This window comes from Bacillus rossius, chromosome 1 (assembly GCF_032445375.1).
Source record: "Bacillus rossius redtenbacheri isolate Brsri chromosome 1, Brsri_v3, whole genome shotgun sequence".
In the NCBI taxonomy this organism is placed as follows: Eukaryota; Metazoa; Arthropoda; class Insecta; order Phasmatodea; family Bacillidae; genus Bacillus; species Bacillus rossius.
Window position 1 is genome coordinate 243,082,223 of NC_086330.1, and position 18,610 is coordinate 243,100,832.

General features: G+C 45.3%; 1 protein-coding gene across 1 annotated transcript in view; it reads right to left on the bottom strand.

Moving 5' to 3' along the window:
* LOC134527427 (cobalamin trafficking protein CblD-like) overlaps positions 1-18,449 on the bottom strand; it is a 289,969-nt gene extending 271,520 nt beyond the window's left edge. Inside the window, exon 1 of the mRNA XM_063360102.1 lies at positions 18,388-18,449. The gene's annotated coding sequence lies outside the window, so the exon portion shown is untranslated. The remainder of the gene's footprint in view (positions 1-18,387) is intronic.
* Between the last annotated feature and the right edge of the window lie 161 nt (positions 18,450-18,610).

Sequence of the window (18,610 nt, forward strand, 5' to 3'; positions counted from 1 at the left end):
AGTAGACCATAATTAACAACATAAGAACTACTTAGAGTGGCAACCCAACTGTGGGGCCCGATTTGCTTGGATCTAATCTGTTAGATTTAGAGATATCTAAGCATTTTGCTGAACTGTGAGTGTACAGAATAATTTGTTTAGTTGGTAACTGAAGAGATAGTTAGGTTTTTGCAAAATGGCTCAGCAGGCTTACAACCTTAGGAGCAGGGCTAACAGTGTATATGAAGAATGCTCCACTACCCACAGCTCAGACAGTGACACACTTACAGCCATGGAAGACTGTAGCTCATCCGAAGGAAGAGAAATGACTAGACCTACACACTCACACACACTGCCTAGTGAGAGGTTATTGCGGCAAGTGTCGCCTATTCCCACAGGGGGAATGTCACAGGAAAAGGGCATGACAACAACTACACTAGAAATATCCACATCGAGTCCCGATCTCACACAAGTATTACATCAGATGTTACAACAACTCTCCAAGCAGGCAGAGCAATCTGAGAGCATAATTATGTCACAACTCTCCAGGCAAACAGAACAATCTGAGGGCACAATCATGTCACAACTCTCCAGGCAAACCGAGCACGCAGAACAAATGGAGGTGAAATTAGATAAAATGGAGGCGAAATTAGATCCGGTGAAGGCGAAATTAGATCTGACTTTCTCCAGTTTGCAGAGTCTGGAGCACAGTATTGAGGAAAAGCTGGTACAGCAGCAGAGAGAAATTGAACAGGTAGTGGAAAAGGTGGTACAGACTTGTGAGCGGGTAGGAGAGTTGGAAATCCAGTTACTATCCATTCGCGAAACAGTAACAGAGGAGCAACATGGTCTGCGGGAGTTCTGCCAGCGCAGCCAGGCAAATATGAGGGATAAGCTGCATGGGCAGACCCGTCGACTCGAGGTCAGGCTAGAGGATATGGAGGTAGCGACCTCTAATCTAAGTGACCGCTTGGAAAACTTTACTGTAAACCAGAGTCGTACACCAGAGGCAGCTAGTAGTACCTGGCGAGAGGTACCTGAGGTAGCACACACTGATACCGGTAGGCAACTGTACCCCACACCTGAGTGTAGGTATGACCCACCCATCGCAAAGTCACTACATAGACATACTGCAGAAACTAGGGCAACGGCTGGGCCTACGGCACACACAGCCACAACCGAGCGCAACCTGGACCCTGTAACTCTCATGCACCATCCAGCAGAACTCTGGGCAGAAGCTATACCTACTTTCGCCGGCCAAGCTAATGAGAGTCCTATGCGATTTCTCAGAAAATTTGAAGAGTACGCTGCCATGTTCAACTTGACAGAAATAGAGGTTTTAAAGTGCCTCAATAACGCTCTGAAGGGTCAGGCATTCTATTGGTGGAGTTGACAAGTGCTAACACCCACAGTTTCGACCAATTCCGAGAGTTGTTTAAACAACAGTACTGGAACATCCGCATCCAGAGCAACTTAAGGGCACAACTTCATGCAGAGAAGTATGACCCACGGAAGGGCACCTCTCTCGAAGCTTATTTGTCAGTAATGTATGACAAAACGAGATATTTGGACCTCCCGATGACGGATGAGGAGTTTGTGGCCGCCATGCTAACTCAGCTGCCATTAAAATACCAGAAGCAGTTGTCTGGGTTACACTACAGGAATGTCAGTGAGTTTCGTGACAGACTCCTAAATTACGACAAACTTGAGAAATTGGATCGCGTTGCACCAAGAACAGAGGAGGCGGACTGAGCACCACCCCATCAGAGGCAGCACCAGGTCAACCCTTACTGGCAAAACCGGGAGGGGAAATAGAAACCAGAATGCCAGGCAGCGGTAAACTACATCAGCTGGCAGTCAAGAGGGGAAGCACCTCGTGGTAATGGCGGAAACCATAACAGGTACCAGAGGGTGCCCTACAACAGGAAGCGCACATGGTGGCCCAGTAACAGGGGCTACCACAGCAGCAAAGAGGGGGCAGAACGAGCCAGGAAGAGTGCCCGGTATGAGGAGAGGAGGCGGTGCCACTCGCCGGAACCACGGCCACCCAGGGAATCCCGCAACTACAGTCGTCGTGCCTCGTCGGATGACGAGAGGGATTATCACTACAACCAGTATCGTCGAGGGAATGAGAGGAAATATTACGACTGATGTGAGGATTCCCGCCTGCCATATTACCGAAGCCCCAAAACTACAGAGAGCGGTGGAGGCAAGGCCCACTTTAGCCACCCATCTGAACAACAGGCGTCGCCGAATAGGACGTTTCGCCAGAACCACCCAGGAAGAGCAACAACTCAACAAGGAGCGCGCCCGCGCTACCTGCAAGACAACCCTGTTGTGGCAGAATCCAAGGCCGCAGTCACTGAAGCTGCAGGTACGAGTACCTGGTACAACCACAGCGGAGCTGTGCAGATTCGCAATATGCGCGAGTCTCATCAGGCGCATTATACTAGGTCCGAGGCGATCCACCCTATTTATGTACCCCGATTGTAACAAGACCCAGTTGAGAGAAATTACCCACCGGTGAAGAAGTGGAGACCTTCATAAGCAAGAAGCTGACAGCTGAAGCTGCCATTCGCAAGAGAAGACACCCCGCATCAAAATGATCTACCTTTGGAATTGGTGATCTTGTTCTCAAGAAGACCAATCCCGTAAGCAGAGCTTGGGAGAATGTTACAAAGAAATTGTTTTTGTTGTTTGATGGTCCGTATATAATAACCGGAATTATCCACGAAAATTGTTATGCTTTAGCCGAGCCATCAACAGGCCAACCAATAGGCCGCTACAATATTACACAGCTCAGGGAGTATAAGAACCCTACCACCGCAAGATAAATATTGGTCGACGCACGAGTTAATGTTTACATGTGAGCAAGTATGCTGGAGTAACAGCTGAGAGCAGTCTACATGTGATGGCTAGAACAAGAGCCATGTAGTTCCCTTGTTTAGAATATGTTGTGTTATTATGTTTATTTTACAGGAAAGCGTAATGTAGCCGTCGAGTATACCCTTGTGTTAGAGCGGAAGTGTAATTCCCGCTAGTGTCCTGTGACGAGGTGAAGTAACATGCCACCCGCACTGGGATTGAGTAGCCAGTGAAGCTATTTTGGGTCAAATATTATTATGATGTATGTGAGTATTTTACGGCTGATGAATTCTTCGATTGGGTACTGACCCACTAACACTAACACATACTGAGAAGCACTAGACTTGCCCTATTTACTGTAAAAAGCTAATGAAATTACCTAGCAAGGAGACATGAGGGTAAATGTGTTCGACAAGATCCATGTGTAATGTTATCCGACCTAGCTGTGTACACATGTGTAAGCACTGGCATGCAAAGCAGTTCTACAAGCACATAACACTTTGCAACTACAAGCAAAAATATTCAAGGTTACCTTGCTGTGGGTTATCCAATTGCGATTGCACTTCTCCGTAGCACTGACTTATGCAGAAATCACCATAATTTAAAATGAAAGAGATATATGTTTTGTTGAATATGAGAAATTAGTAAAAATTTGAAGGAGTTATCCCTTTTCTGAGCTTTAGGTTGGTATCACTTGGAGATAATGATTAGAAAAGTATGCATCTATTTCGCATACAAATCCAATCTATTAGTGGTGTTGAATTTAATTAGATTTTGTTTCTATATTTTGTTGCTGAGAGGGAATGCTAATCTGTTATGAAATGAGAACAAAAAATTTGAAGAAGACATCTATTCGGAGTTGAAACGCCCCTCGTGCCTCAAAATTAGATTATTTTAAATTAATTAAAAGGAGCCTTGGAAACTGCTGGGTAAAAAAAAAAAATAAGAAAAATTAAGTTATTGACCAGAGGTGGCACGAGGTGGAGAACAAGATAATTTGGATCTCCCTGACACAAGCAACTGGGGAGCTGGTGGATCTTTTAAGGGAACAAGGTATATCATAAATAAATTAACACTACACAAGTAGCTTGGTCTATAGGTTCCCTGTTTTATTATTAAGGAATTTTGTGTTCGTATTATTCAAACCTGACAATAAAAATCTTAGTAAATAACAAAGTTAAAGGGGGCGCCCCAGGAGTAATTAAAACAGTACATGTTACACCTTAGCAAAAATTATTACATAATTAAAACTTAAAAATTGCACCAAATTTGAATGTCCCAACAATTACATCGCTGATTAGTTTTATTGATTCTACATATTCTTGAGGAAAGCACTGTTCGCTGGTAGGCTATTCATTCGATTAATGTAGTTCGTAGCTAGAAAGGGGGGGGGGGATGTTGATTTCACATTACCACCCGGGTCTTCAAAAAATAACGTCGGGTCGCGGAAACCTCTCTTCTAACGTGACCCGCAGTGGAGGTGCAGGACCACGAGCTGGGAGCAATTTGTCTCTCCAGCACTTCGACCCTGTCTGAAACCCAAATCAAATCCAAAACGAATTAGACTTGCTTCCAGACAGTCCTATACCGTCGGCGCAAAAGGCCAACAAACGGGAATGGGGGGGGAAAAGAAAAAAAATTACTCACCAACCAGGGTGTAGAGTTCGGAGCTCACTAGGTGTCTCGCACCGACATCAGGATGCCGCGGACCGAGAAATCAGGATGCGCGGACGAAACCGGAATTTTTAGAATTAAATAAGAAGAAATAAAAATTTAACTACGCATGACTTTTCTAAAAACTACCTCTGCCTGGCTACTGTACAAACGGGATCACATCCCTTAAGCAAACTGACTACATTCTCGTGCACGCGAAAATCACCGTTCCCGCAAAAAGCCTCTTAGCGCAGAGGACGTAGATGAGACGAGGTCAGTAGCCGAGGTCAGAGGGCTGAGTCCCCGCAATCGGCCAAAACCCCTAATTAAATCGGGCGGTATGGCCCCGGGTCAAAGGAGGGGGTAGGTTCGGTTCTAAGCCGAAAATTTCCGAAGGAGTCCGAGGCGGTCGTGGCAACAACACGACATGCGCGCTCTCTACCGGACCGAAACGAAAACAAAGAACAATCGACTTCTCCGGGCCGCGAGAGGAAAGCATAGTGCCTTATGGCACCGCGACGCTGCCTTCTAGCGGCGTAAGGGGGAACTACTTGAGGTGGTGAGCAGACTTGCCACCAGGTGTCATGAGGGTAAGCTCTGCACGCTGGCGACCAGGCCCGCGGTTACTTTTTTTGCCGCTAGATGTCAGGGATGTGTCTGTCGGACCCGGGAGAAGGTTTTTGCATCAGGTCATCGTCCCATCCGGTCACTGCTCTTAGCTTAATTTCTCAGAACTAAAGTGAGGAGGAGAGAGAGAAAGGGGGGGGCAGAAATAGCCACTAAGGTGGGAACGCAGCTCCACTGGAGACTGCTTCGTGACGAGACATGCTTTTCTCAGCAGGCCTCAACAAGGTAGCAGCTTGCAGCCCAGGAGCTGCTCAAAGCAGTTTTGGTCATGCAGGGAATTAAAATTACAAACTCGGGGCGTGACTGCAGGCGAGAGAAATTTCAACCGGGCTGACCATGTCCACATTAGACAGCAAAATATCAGATTGGCCCCCTGGGAAGGGGCTTCGGTCCACTGGCACAAAGTTTAAATCCATGGCGTACACCGGCCTAACAAAAAGTAAATCACCCCCATTAACAACCAGATAAATTTAAAAAAAATAGAAACCCCGAAAAATTTTAAAATTATAGAAAAAATTAAAAAAAAGTGACGAAATGCCTAATTTCCGGCACATACTCCCCCGCTTGAATGCGGAGCATATAGGGAAAATAAAACAAACACTTACACTGCTCATTAAAACTAGTACCAGGTTCGCCTGTATCCTACTACTTATATTCTAACACCTTTGAGACGCGTCCGCCTCTCAGGCACAACATATCGATAACCCTTAAACAATATTATTAACTAAGAGCTTATTAACTAAGTGGCCACTTAAAACTAATACAACGTAAAGCTAGCATTCTTATTTCTAGTACCATGGATTTTTAAGACCTCGAGGATTTCTGGCATGCCTAATATTAGAGAGTCCCCTATGTTAGGGTAAAGAAATTAAACACCTCTACTTTAAGTCAGCATGTGTTTTCTTTAGATGGGAGATGTGCGCTCTGGTCACGAATTCTCCTGAACTGGGGTCAGCTAGGCTAACCGTAACTGGCGTTAAAAATCGCTGTATTTGAAAAGGACCTCTCCAGCGGTACGCCAGCTTGGCGGAAAACTTATCCACTGCCTTGCTGAGTGGGTGTGCCTTACAAAGCACAAAATCGCCTACCCTGTAAGGGTTAGGAGATCGGTTTTCGTTGTATTTCTTTTTTCTGCTCTCATGAGCCAGGTTGAGATTTTTACGAGCTCTTCTCCAAATCTCCCTGATGTCTCTCGGATCATCGGGCAATAGGTCATTCAAAGACCAAAGATTTGAAAGAGGGGTATTAGGTCGGTAAGTGAACATGAGTTCGAAAGGAGTACTTTTGTGTCCTTCATGATGTGCATAATTAAAGGCCATTTGCAGCCACACCAAATTCGAATCCCATTTATTCTGCTCCTGCGCATGGTAAGCTATTAAAGCAGACCGGAGATTGCGGTTGAATCTCTCAGCATGCGAGGGCTGTGGATAATAAGGCGAGGTTGTGACGTGCAGAATGCCATGTGAGAAGCACATGTTCTTAAAAATCCTAGCCGTGAACTGGGTTGCATTATCTGACACTACTATAGACGGGACTCCCGACGTCTTGAAGATCTGATTACGTAGCGCAGATACAGTGTTTTCTGCGGTGGCTTTTCGCATGGGGATGAGCCAGACAAATTTTGTGAAGGCGTCAATACACACCAGCAGCATAGTGTTTCCTGTCTTTGAGCGCGGGAAAGGTCCGACAAAGTCTATAAACATCTTTTGCATGGGGCACTCGGCCACATCTGAAGTTAAATAACCGAAACGAGTATTCTGCGCTGGCTTACTCAGCGCACAGATTTTGCATAGTTTCACCTGCTCGGTGATGTCCTTGTGCATGCCGTCCCACACGAAACGACGTCGGATAGCCTGAATGGTCTTATATATACCGAGGTGTGCGCCCACCGGCGAGGTGTGATAATAATGGAAAATCATATTACGCAGATTTTGTGGGAGCACAATTTTGTATGTTTTTGACAGGGGGGTGCGTTTTTGCAACAGCCCCTTAGACATCCTAAAGTATTTTGGCGCCGTTCCTAAATTAAAAAGTTTAATAATACTGGAAATGTGGGGATCAGCTTCCTGCTGGCTCTGTAAATCCTGAAATGCCAACGGAAACTCTGTCAATAGGGCTTGACATAAGAGTGGTGTTCCTTCGGGCGGAGCCTGAGTTGGATTTTCGAACATGCGCGACAGTGTGTCCGCTACTATGTTCTGTGTGCCACGAATGTGTTGGATTTTGAACTTTAAAGAGGAAATTTTTGCAATCCATCGCCCGAGTTTCCCTAATTGTTTCGGGTGTGCCAAAAGCCAGGCTAATGCCTGGTTATCTGTATCTAACAGGAATTCCCTGTGTTCTATAAATTGACGGAATTTGTCGATGCCAAATACCACGGCGAGGCATTCTAATTCGTAGATCGAGGAGGCTTTCCTCTCGGCGTGGGTAAGTGTCCGCGACGCAAACGCAATGGGCTGTCTACAGCCTTCGACTTCCTGTGACAGTACTGCGCCTATAGCCACACTGGACGCATCAGTCTGTAAAATGAAAGGTTTGGTGAAGTCTGCCATGCGGAGTACAGGCGGGGAAGAAATCGCCTGTTTCAGGAAATTAAAAGCTTTTTATTGTTCCGGACCCCATGTGAAAGGTGTGTTTTTCTTACGCAACGTATTTAGTGGTGCTGCGTGCTCAGCGAAATTAGGAATATATTTTGAGTAAAAATTTGCCATACAAATAAAACGTGAAATACCCTTAGGGTTTGTGGGAGGCGGAAAATCACGAATAGCTTGAGTACGTGAAGGATCAATGGTGACTCCCTTGCTAGAAACCAGGTGTCCTAGAAAAGACAGTTCTTGGACTGCAAACTTAACCTTTTTTGTGTTGACAGTTAACCCCGCTTTACGAAATCTACTTAGGACTTCCTCTAAATGTTTGATGTGTTCTTCAAATGTTTCTGAATATACGACGACATCGTCTAGGTAGTTGTACACTGTTTTGAATTTTAGATCTCCTAGTATCTGATCCAGGAGTCGAGTTAGTACTTGGGCTCCCGTGGCAAGTCCGAAAGGTACTACTGTGTATTGGTACAAGTTCCAAGGGACACAGAAGGCTGTGATGGGTTTTGAATCCGCAGTAAGGGGAATTTGGTGGTAGGCAGAATTTAGATCAAACACACTAAAATATTTGGCTTTACTGAACCAATGAAAAGCAGTGTTTAGGTCTGGCAAAGGTATGTTTTGTATCACTATTTTCTCATTAACTTTTCTGTAATCAATTACACATCGTTGTTGATCCTTGCCCTTAGGCACCAGAAAAGCTGGGGAACTGTAGGCGGAGGTCGAGGGTTCGATTACCCCTTTTTCCAAAAGCTCCTGAACATGTTTGCGCATCGTCTGCATCTTAGGGCCTAAAAATTGATAAGGGTGAGATCTCACTGGTATTTTATCCGCTAACTCAATTTGGTACTCGACTAATTTTGTGCGACCTAATTTACTAGTCAAGACATCTGGAAAAGTTCTGCATAATTTATCAATGGCGGCCCGCTGCTGTGTATTAAGGTGCTCGTGTGAAGTGGTGTTACCCTGATCCAAGATGGCTGCCGTTGGCTCGGCCGGAGCTGAAACTATTTGTTCAGGGGTCCCACAAGGAATAGGATTACCCATGTTGAATTTGAAAACGAAATTCTTCGCCTGAAGATTAATGATTAGACCTGTCTTGGCAATGAAATCAGACCCGTAGATTAGGTCTGTGGCAAGTTGATCAGACACCAAAAATGGGAAATTCCATGAATATAAATCAATCTTCACCTTGATCACAACTGCTAACGTAATATTTAATGGCTGCTCTGAAGCTGTGAAACATTGTAACTTAGTGGTCTCAGTTCTTAGAATTAATTTGCTCTGTTTTAACTTGTTAAATAACTGCCCAGAAATCAGGCTGCGCGCTGATCCTGTATCAATTAGTCCCGGTACAGTGTGTTCGCCAATCGTTGTTACTGCATACGGAATTACTGTAGGAATATTGCCAAAAATTTGGTGGCATTTTCTCTGGCCCTTATTTGTAGGATCAACACACGTTTTACAGGAATACGTGTACGTTGAATTACCATTTCCCTTATTTTTGTTATTTCTCCTGCTATTGTGCTTTCTTTGTTGATGTTTGTGACCTCGCTTGTTACTTTTATTCCTGGACTCCTTGTTGTTAGGATTATTGTTTTTGTGTAGTGGTGTTTCTTGTGTACTGCCATTACTTGGCGCAAGTTGAACTTCCTACTTATAAGAAAAATTTTTAACACTTGAATTTTTCGGTGGTCCTGAATAAGGTTGTTCAGGCCACCGCATTATGCGTTTTTTGGAGTGTCGCCATTTTGTTTGTTGTTTTTGTGGTAACACTGGGACAGGGAATGTCCGTCTCTTTTACAGAAATTGCAATGTGCATTTTGTTGATATCTCCCTTGTGGTCTTGAAGAGAAAAATGTATGGCCCTGATGTTTCTGTGCTGCATTCTTATACTGCGAATTACTGCGCTCCGTTCCCGCGCTGCTACCTTGTTGACTAGCGAATGTGGCTTGCTTATTTCGCTGAAAATCAGCGTATTCTATGTTTGTGGCGTGTACGCAAAGTTTATCTAACTCAGCATAATTTTGGGGGCGTGCCTGGAACACTGAGCGCGAGCGCTCCGCTGGGTTCAAACCGTCTAGAATCGTACTCACGACCTCTCTCTCGGAAACCTTTAGCCTGAGTACCTGGTTGGCTTCGCGTATGTCAGCCACGTAATTTGGCAAGGCTTCATTACGCTGCTGCAGTCGGTTAAACCACTCCAACCGGATGTTTGTGAGTAGCCTACTCGGTATACAAAAATTTAACACGTCTTCATGAAACTCGTCGAAAGTGAGGTCATTCTCAATGGCTGCCATGATCCTCTCACTTAGGGGAGCTTGGGTGTACGGGTAAACAATTTCAAAAATTTGTTTGTCGGGAATACCTCCCTTTTGCCGTAGCTTTAACAAGACTCGAAGGAAATCAATCAGTTTGTGTGCGTCCAGACCCGACGCCTCTGGCAAATCCTTGAGTAGCCTTTCTACAGGATGGGTGATTTTTCCGTAGAAACTGTTGCCAGTTTCTGGGGCTGTCGTGCTCCGCAATACTGAGTCGTGGGGCTGAGCCGCGGCTCCTGCCGGCCAAGGTGAAGGCTGGTTTTGTGGCACCGGATGCGACTGAATCTGTTCCCGAGTCGCACCCGAGGGACTGACCTGTGGTGGTGTGATCTGGGGCGTTATGAGTGGCGGCTGCAAAACACCAGCACTCGGAAGTGGGGTGGTTTGCCATGAAGGAAACTGTGGTTGAAATTGAGCATAAGGGTTAAAATAGCCCTGAGTGGTCGGATACGGGAAAAACATGTTTGGTGGGTATGGTTGCGTCATGTGGTGTGCCATGGTTGGTAATCCCTGTGAAAATGTCACGCTAGTGACGGGGTGGGTTGTCACATGACTCGTTGTAATGTTTGTCGCCGCTGTCGTCGACTGCACAAGCGGCTCTGAATGAGTGGTAGATACGTGTATCGGTTGGTTTGGAAGCGACGTTAGTGGCTGTGAGTCAGGGGCTGCGTCTGGTAATCTGCTCGTTTCCGTCTCCTGTCTGTTTACCGTCGCCCGTACTTCTGATTGTCGCGTGTCGGGTTGCTCTACTCCCAGGGGCAAGCTAGGAGCGTCCCCTTCCGGGAAGGCGGGACCATCGATGCCTAAAGCCTGTGCCTCAGCCACATAATGCAGACTGCGTCGTGTGTCTTCCAAAACGGCTACTCTCGCCGCCAATTTTGAATGGAAACCTGCCGTCTGTTGCAAACATCGTTCTACCTCTTTTATATAAATTCCATGGAGAAGGTCTGCCGAAAGCTGTTTCAGGTTTTGCAAACGTCGGGTAACATGTTTTAGCCTGACTATATGTCGCTCGACATTGGGTAAATTTTCCTCCACATCTAGATAGCTTACGAAAGCCGATATATCATAAAACTTGGCGCAAGCAAGGTTGAATTCTTCAGTTACATCTAAATCCAAATTCGATACACTAGTGGGCACACCATCATGAAGGGCGGCCCTGAGCCTCTTCCTGAGGACTTGGACATTGCCACTGGAGGGCAAATTGCGTAGCTGTAACTCATAGGTCAGCTCGTCTGACAGCAATAACTCCGGCTTAAACATACTGCTCGGACGTAAATTACTGCTAATTAAAACAAAATTTTAACACACATGTACGATTCAAACGTACACCATAAATACTCCTCTCTTAACAACTATCTTAATTTTAAATATTTCATAAGGCTTCCTATATTATTATAAAATACCAACTAGACCCAATGCGCGGGGAGTAAATCACACTTCCAAGGTGGGGGGGTATGTGCCCAAACTTATTTGCGTATAAAGTCGCCGTGCTACTCAAACAACTGCGCGAACATCCCCTGTCAGGTTGACCTGCACCACCTGTATATGTCCACAAGGGGATTGACCTGCCGCTCGCAAGGTCGTCTGCCACGACGGACAAGGGAGAGGGGTGTGCGGGAGGAAACGGCTGTGTCGTCGCCCTCAGATAACGGGCGTGTCGCTGGCTGAAGCGGGGTGATGGGGGGGGGGGGGGGGAACGCCAGCTGTGCCGAGTGATAAGACACGTCTCGCTGCCGGCCTGCTAGCGGACCGCACGCCGCGACTTCTTGTGCCGCGCGCAGACTAAGTCCACACAGGCCTTTAAAACTCAATCATAACTTTAAAATAGAAAAGCGATATAACTACCGGGTGTACCAGCGATCAGTTCACAATGTTATTATTACAAATTTGCTATTACAAAAATTTAATTAATTTTTTTTTCTATATTTATTATTATTATTATTATTAATTTTTTTTTTAGGTATGCCTACTCGATTTAGGTATGCCTATAGACCCAACCATGCTCTGCTACCAATTGAAACGCCCCTCGTGCCTCAAAATTAGATTATTTTAAATTAATTAAAAGGAGCCTTGGAAACTGCTGGGTAAAAAAAAAATAAGAAAAATTAAGTTATTGACCAGAGGTGGCACGAGGTGGAGAACAAGATAATTTGGATCTCCCTGACACAAGCAACTGGGGAGCTGGTGGATCTTTTAAGGGAACAAGGTATATCATAAATAAATTAACACTACACAAGTAGCTTGGTCTATAGGTTCCCTGTTTTATTATTAAGGAATTTTGTGTTCGTATTATTCAAACCTGACAATAAAAATCTTAGTAAATAACAAAGTTAAAGGGGGCGCCCCAGGAGTAATTAAAACAATACATGTTACACCTTAGCAAAAATTATTACATAATTAAAACTTAAAATTTGCACCAAATTTGAATGTCCCAACAATTACATCGCTGATTAGTTTTATTGATTCTACATATTCTTGAGGAAAGCACTGTTCGCTGGTAGGCTATTCATTCGATTAATGTAGTTCGTAGCTAGAAAGTGGGGGGGGGGGGGGATGTTGATTTCACATTACCACCCGGGTCTTCAAAAAATAACGTCGGGTCGCGGAAACCTCTCTTCTAACGTGACCCGCAGTGGAGGTGCAGGACCACGAGCTGGGAGCAATTTGTCTCTCCAGCACTTCGACCCTGTCTGAAACCCAAATCAAATCCAAAACGAATTAGACTTGCTTCCAGACAGTCCTATACCGTCGGCGCAAAAGGCCAACAAACGGGAATGGGGGGGGGAAAAGAAAAAAAATTACTCACCAACCAGGGTGTAGAGTTCGGAGCTCACTAGGTGTCTCGCGCCGACATCAGGATGCCGCGGACCGAGAAATCAGGATGCGCGGACGAAACCGGAATTTTTAGAATTAAATAAGAAGAAATAAAAATTTAACTACGCATGACTTTTCTAAAAACTACCTCTGCCTGGCTACTGTACAAACGGGATCACATCCCTTAAGCAAACTGACTACATTCTCGTGCACGCGAAAATCACCGTTCCCGCAAAAAGCCTCTTAGCGCAGAGGACGTAGATGAGACGAGGTCAGTAGCCGAGGTCAGAGGGCTGAGTCCCCGCAATCGGCCAAAACCCCTAATTAAATCGGGCGGTAAGGCCCCGGGTCAAAGGAGGGGGTAGGTTCGGTTCTAAGCCGAAAATTTCCGAAGGAGTCCGAGGCGGTCGTGGCAACAACACGACATGCGCGCTCTCTACCGGACCGAAACGAAAACAAAGAACAATCGACTTCTCCGGGCCGCGAGAGGAAAGCATAGTGCCTTATGGCACCGCGACGCTGCCTTCTAGCGGCGTAAGGGGGAACTACTTGAGGTGGTGAGTAGACTTGCCACCAGGTGTCATGAGGGTAAGCTCTGCACGCTGGCGACCAGGCCCGCGGTTACTTTTTTTGCCGCTAGATGTCAGGGATGTGTCTGTCGGACCCGGGAGAAGGTTTTTGCATCAGATCATCGTCCCGTCCGGTCACTGCTCTTAGCTTAATTTCTCAGAACTAAAGTGAGGAGGAGAGAGAGGAAGGGGGGGCAGAAATAGCCACTAAGGTGGGAACGCAGCTCCACTGGAGACTGCTTCGTGACGAGACATGCTTTTCTCAGCAGGCCTCAACAAGGTAGCAGCTTGCAGCCCAGGAGCTGCTCAAAGCAGTTTTGGTCATGCAGGGAATTAAAATTACAAACTCGGGGCGTGACTGCAGGCGAGAGAAATTTCAACCGGGCTGACCATGTCCACATTAGACAGCAAAATATCAGATTGGCCCCCTGGGAAGGGGCTTCGGTCCACTGGCACAAAGTTTAAATCCATGGCGTACACCGGCCTAACAAAAAGTAAATCACCCCCATTAACAACCAGATAAATTTAAAAAAAATAGAAACCCCGAAAAATTTTAAAATTATAGAAAAAATTAAAAAAAAGTGACGAATTGCCTAATTTCCGGCACAGAGTTTTATTGTGAAAAGGACCCTATACAGAAAATTGGTAAATTTCACTAGAGGATGCACACGATTTCGGAAGTTTGTTTATAGTGTATTTGTCGACGATTATGAATCTTGATGAAGGCTGAACCTGAAAAACACTGTGTAGAACCCTATGTCGCGAGATAACGCGCTCTTGCAGTGAGTGTCCACAGGCCTTATGTAAATAAACTTCAAGTTACTGCATTCTCCAATCAAGAAAAAAAAAAAAAATTAAAGTATTAAATCAACATTGAGAAAAAAGAATTAGAAAATTACTGCTCAGGAGAGCAAGTTGCAAGCTATCCTTAAACACATTTTGTTTTGTTTGCCCTTGATATGATAGCAAACTAATATTTGCACCGAGGCCAGGAGCCTCAGATGCTTGACAAGGCTCAGTTCCTATAAGGAAAATATTCATGAGAGATGACCGTGAATTCCAACCAGCGAAGCCCGCTGCAGGTTGATAAAACACGATGAAAATGAGAGTGAAATAAAAGAACCCTGAACAGCTGATCGGCTCTGATAATCACAGTGTGAAATCAGAAGCTGCTAGGAAAATAAAAGAGGTCAAGTAACACACTCGGCGAGACGACTGAAAAAGATGAAAAAAGAAAAAAAAAAGACAAGAGAAGTCGCCTGCCGCTGTAATAAAAGAGGTGGATAAAATAGACAAGGAAAGAAACACGATGTGTGATTTCTGTTATACAGCCTTGTCACTTAACTAAATTTTTTTTACTTAAATAATGCAATAAAATGTTAGTAAAGAATAGGCAAACATAATAGCCTACGACAATGTAAATAAATGTAATGTGTATGTTATGAAATGATATTGTGAATTGTAAAATTTTGTGAATTGTTGAGGAAATATAGATGCACTGGATGCATGAAAGTGATATGTTAATATGAGTTGTGAAACACATATGCAGCACAGACATAAGGCTGCATGTAAACAAATGTAATATCACACTCTAATAATATGATAATCCGACAGTTAATTTAATGCAAAGTTGTAATAAATTGCAAACATTTGTGAATATGTTATTAATGCTTTATATGCTTATTATTTGTTAAGCTAAAATCTTGTTAATGTTATTAATTAAACGCTGAGAGCTATTTAAATAATCTAAGATTTTCAATGTTACAGTAATATTAATATTCTTAATATATTTCGTTGGTTAGTGGTATATTAACGTTAAACACTGAAGTTGATAGGCCTGCAGACACTCGTGCTTACAAGTGCACAATCACACATGTTATAAGTGATAAACTTTGTTTACGAACTGAGAGGTTTAAGTTACGAGAGTGCAGTGATTACACTCGGCAAAAGGGTGAACATAGACGCGGATTCCTTCGGAAGTGTACCTAACAATGACGTGTGCTGACGTCGCACTGCTCCACCGCGTCACGCACTGGTTCCGGGACCAGGGCGGCAGGATCCGCGGCTCCAAGACGGCAGGCTCCCAGCAGGAGCAGGTGCTGGTGATCCCGTCTGCTCCGCCACCGCGCGCCTTGATGTCAGCTGAGGTCCTGCGCCAGACTGGGTCAGCAGGGCTGTCCAAGGTCAGGAGAGGTGCCACCTGATGCTGTCGATTCTGGGTCCGCCTTCCTCAGGGTGCTGTCAGCGCCGCAGATGGAGGCTGATCTACTGATACATGATGACCTGGATAACGTCCCATTGTTATGCAACATGTACATTTCATCGCATTTCCCTTGTGATTGCGATGTATACATACCGTGAGTATTGTCCTCCGAGTGCCACTGCATCAGAATTGGTTCCAGGACTGACGACTACAAGAATTTCAACGAGATTGCATGTAATCGCGTGAAAAATGCACCGCCGGCAAACGCAGTTCTGAACTCTGTAACGTAAGGCCGCGCAATGAGGGGAATCGCTCGCGATCCAGGAGGAGAGGCGCGGAGTAGGTGTACTCCTCGCGCCAAAACTTTATTTCCCCTCTTTCTTTTCTTCCTTTTGCGGTGCTGTGCTACGTGTTGCTTGGCAACGAAGTTATTTTTAGCTCGAGCAGCGAGTTTTTTTAACTGAAAACCATACTGTGTTGTGTTTAAAAACTTTAAAGCGGCAGAACACTATGCTTCTCAAGAGCGGCAATTCTGTGCTGTTACAATGACTATCCCATGCACAGAAAGTGAATTGTTTTTATTTTAATAACATTTTAATATGTTTATTGTTATTTGTTTATTTTTTTCATGTTAAATGCTCTCAATTTGTAGTTGGATGTATCTACGTGTGCTACACTCTATGACGTAGCCCGAGCTGACATGCAAGCAACAATTGGCAAGACCTCTCTAGGGCACTATTGACTTTAATGGCAAATGAAACTTTTTCCATGTATTTTATATAAAAGGATGTTCATTGTTGGAAATTAATATTTTAAATTAGTGACATTTTAATGTTTTCTGATGTATTGTTGGAAGTCAGTATTTTGTTTTGACGTGTAAATTACGTTAACGGTATTTGTACTCCGGCCAATGAGAGGCCGAGTTACTTAAGTTAAGCGTCTTTTAGAAAGGGAGTTAAGAATAAGTTGACACAAGTCGTCGTGCCCTCCTAGATGTAGAGGCTGTATCTGTCCACCGACGTGGGCCTAAGGGAGGTATGTTCCCCTAGTGCACCGTCAGTGAAGTGTTACGAGCAGGGACGCACCCGCGTGCGCCCTAGCACGTCAGTAGACGTCATGGTGTTGTAAATAGTTATACTTTTTATATACGTTTTTTAAGTGATACGAGCCTCCGCGATTGTATATATTTATAACGTAACAGAACTCTCACATCTTAAATAGTGTGTCTAAATGTTGTACAAATACTTCGCTTGTCATTAATCTGTAACTCATTAATTAATTTGTATTTTCGTTTTATTAATTAATTACTTGTCATGTTGTATTAATAATTTTGTGATTCTTTCAAGTGCTATGTTTAGTAATGTAATCGCAGCCTGGCTTACTGCGAGACGGGCCTCTCCCACGCCGGCCGATTTCCCCTCCCCTCCTCCGCGGCCCGCGGGCCTCGGCACGCGGACGGGCGGAGAAGGGCAGTGGCGAACCAGACGCGGAGACGAGCAGATGCGCGCTCGCTCTGCTCCGCTCGGGACACGTGTAGCACAGTTTCGAGTTTGCAGTCAGTATAAGCGTCACGGGACTGCCTCTGCAATCGAGTTACACTGTGTCAGAATTCGTTGTACGGCTGGAATTTTCTTAGTCAGTACACAGGACGATCTCCGCATACGTCACAGGCCGCGTATGTGCTACTCCGAACAGCCGAACTCTCTCAGTCAGTACGTATCGTTGCAGGACTATCTCCGCATACGTCACCGGCCGCGTATGTGCTACTCCGAACAGCCGATTTCTCTCAGTCAGTACGTATCATTACAGAACTATCTCCACCTACATGACGAGTCGCGTACGTGCTGCGTAGCACTGCTGAACTTTCGTAACCTGTACGATTCGATACGGGGCTGCATTCACTGTCACACCGGGTCACATTTTGTGGCCAAGAGTTTATTTCCGAGAGTCCGGGTTGCGGCGGGGCGGATAGGCGCCAGACTAGCTCTGTTTCTAGTCGATAGGTGGGTCGTGGGGTCGGTTGCCTTGCGTGGCCCACTAGGACCGTCGGCGGTATTGCGTGGGATATGAGGGATTCCCTACTTGGTGGTGGTTGGGAGTTGTATGGTTAATTGATTAGGCGCTGAATTAATACGGTAAATGACGTGCGTCGTTTATTCATGCGACTGTGGGTTTGGTGTAATACCGTGGATTACACACCATGTCGTACAGAGGGTGACGTCACACAATACATAAGTTACACAATTACACAAAGTTATTCTGAAAAGTTACGTAATGAAGGCGTGGCACAAGTTTACTGAAATTATACGTGGTGGCGCGTTGCACAAGTTTACTCAAGAATGTTCCAGGTTCAAGGCGTCACACAAAATTACTAAAATGTTACATATTAGCGTGGCACTAGGCGGTTCTGAGCATGGTTACACAAAAGGGGGGTGAGGGCGATTGGAGGCGGCCAATCCCGTATATCTATGTCTCGAGGCGGTGTTCGCGTCCACTGTAGTGGAGCGCGGACCGCAGCTAAATTCATCCAAGTTCCCTTACGGGGTGGTGTCAGCGCCGGGGCGACTGGCTTTAATTCAAGTTCTGTGGTTCGGGAGGCGGCCCGTGCCATGTACTGAAAACTACCCCGCAGACCAAGTGTGGTGCAGGGGGTTTTAAAAGTTATGCGGCCAGATTAAGTCCTGGACCGAAAATTTGGACCGGGTACGCACGGAGAGATTAATAAAAAGAGGTTTCGAGGAAGTGACTATAATTACCAGAAGTGAGTTCAGTGCAGACAATGGATGATGTGTCTCCGTGGGACGTGCAACCGCCCCGGTCCGCGAGTCGCGCTGTACTGCCGTTGTGTCATGGCGTCCGGCCGAGGCTCGGTGTCCCTCGCGCCAGGGTTGACCTCATTACGTTATTTTCTAATTTAACACGTTAACAAGGGAATTTAAGGGCGCTAAATTCCTACATTAATTATTAAGGCTAAATTAA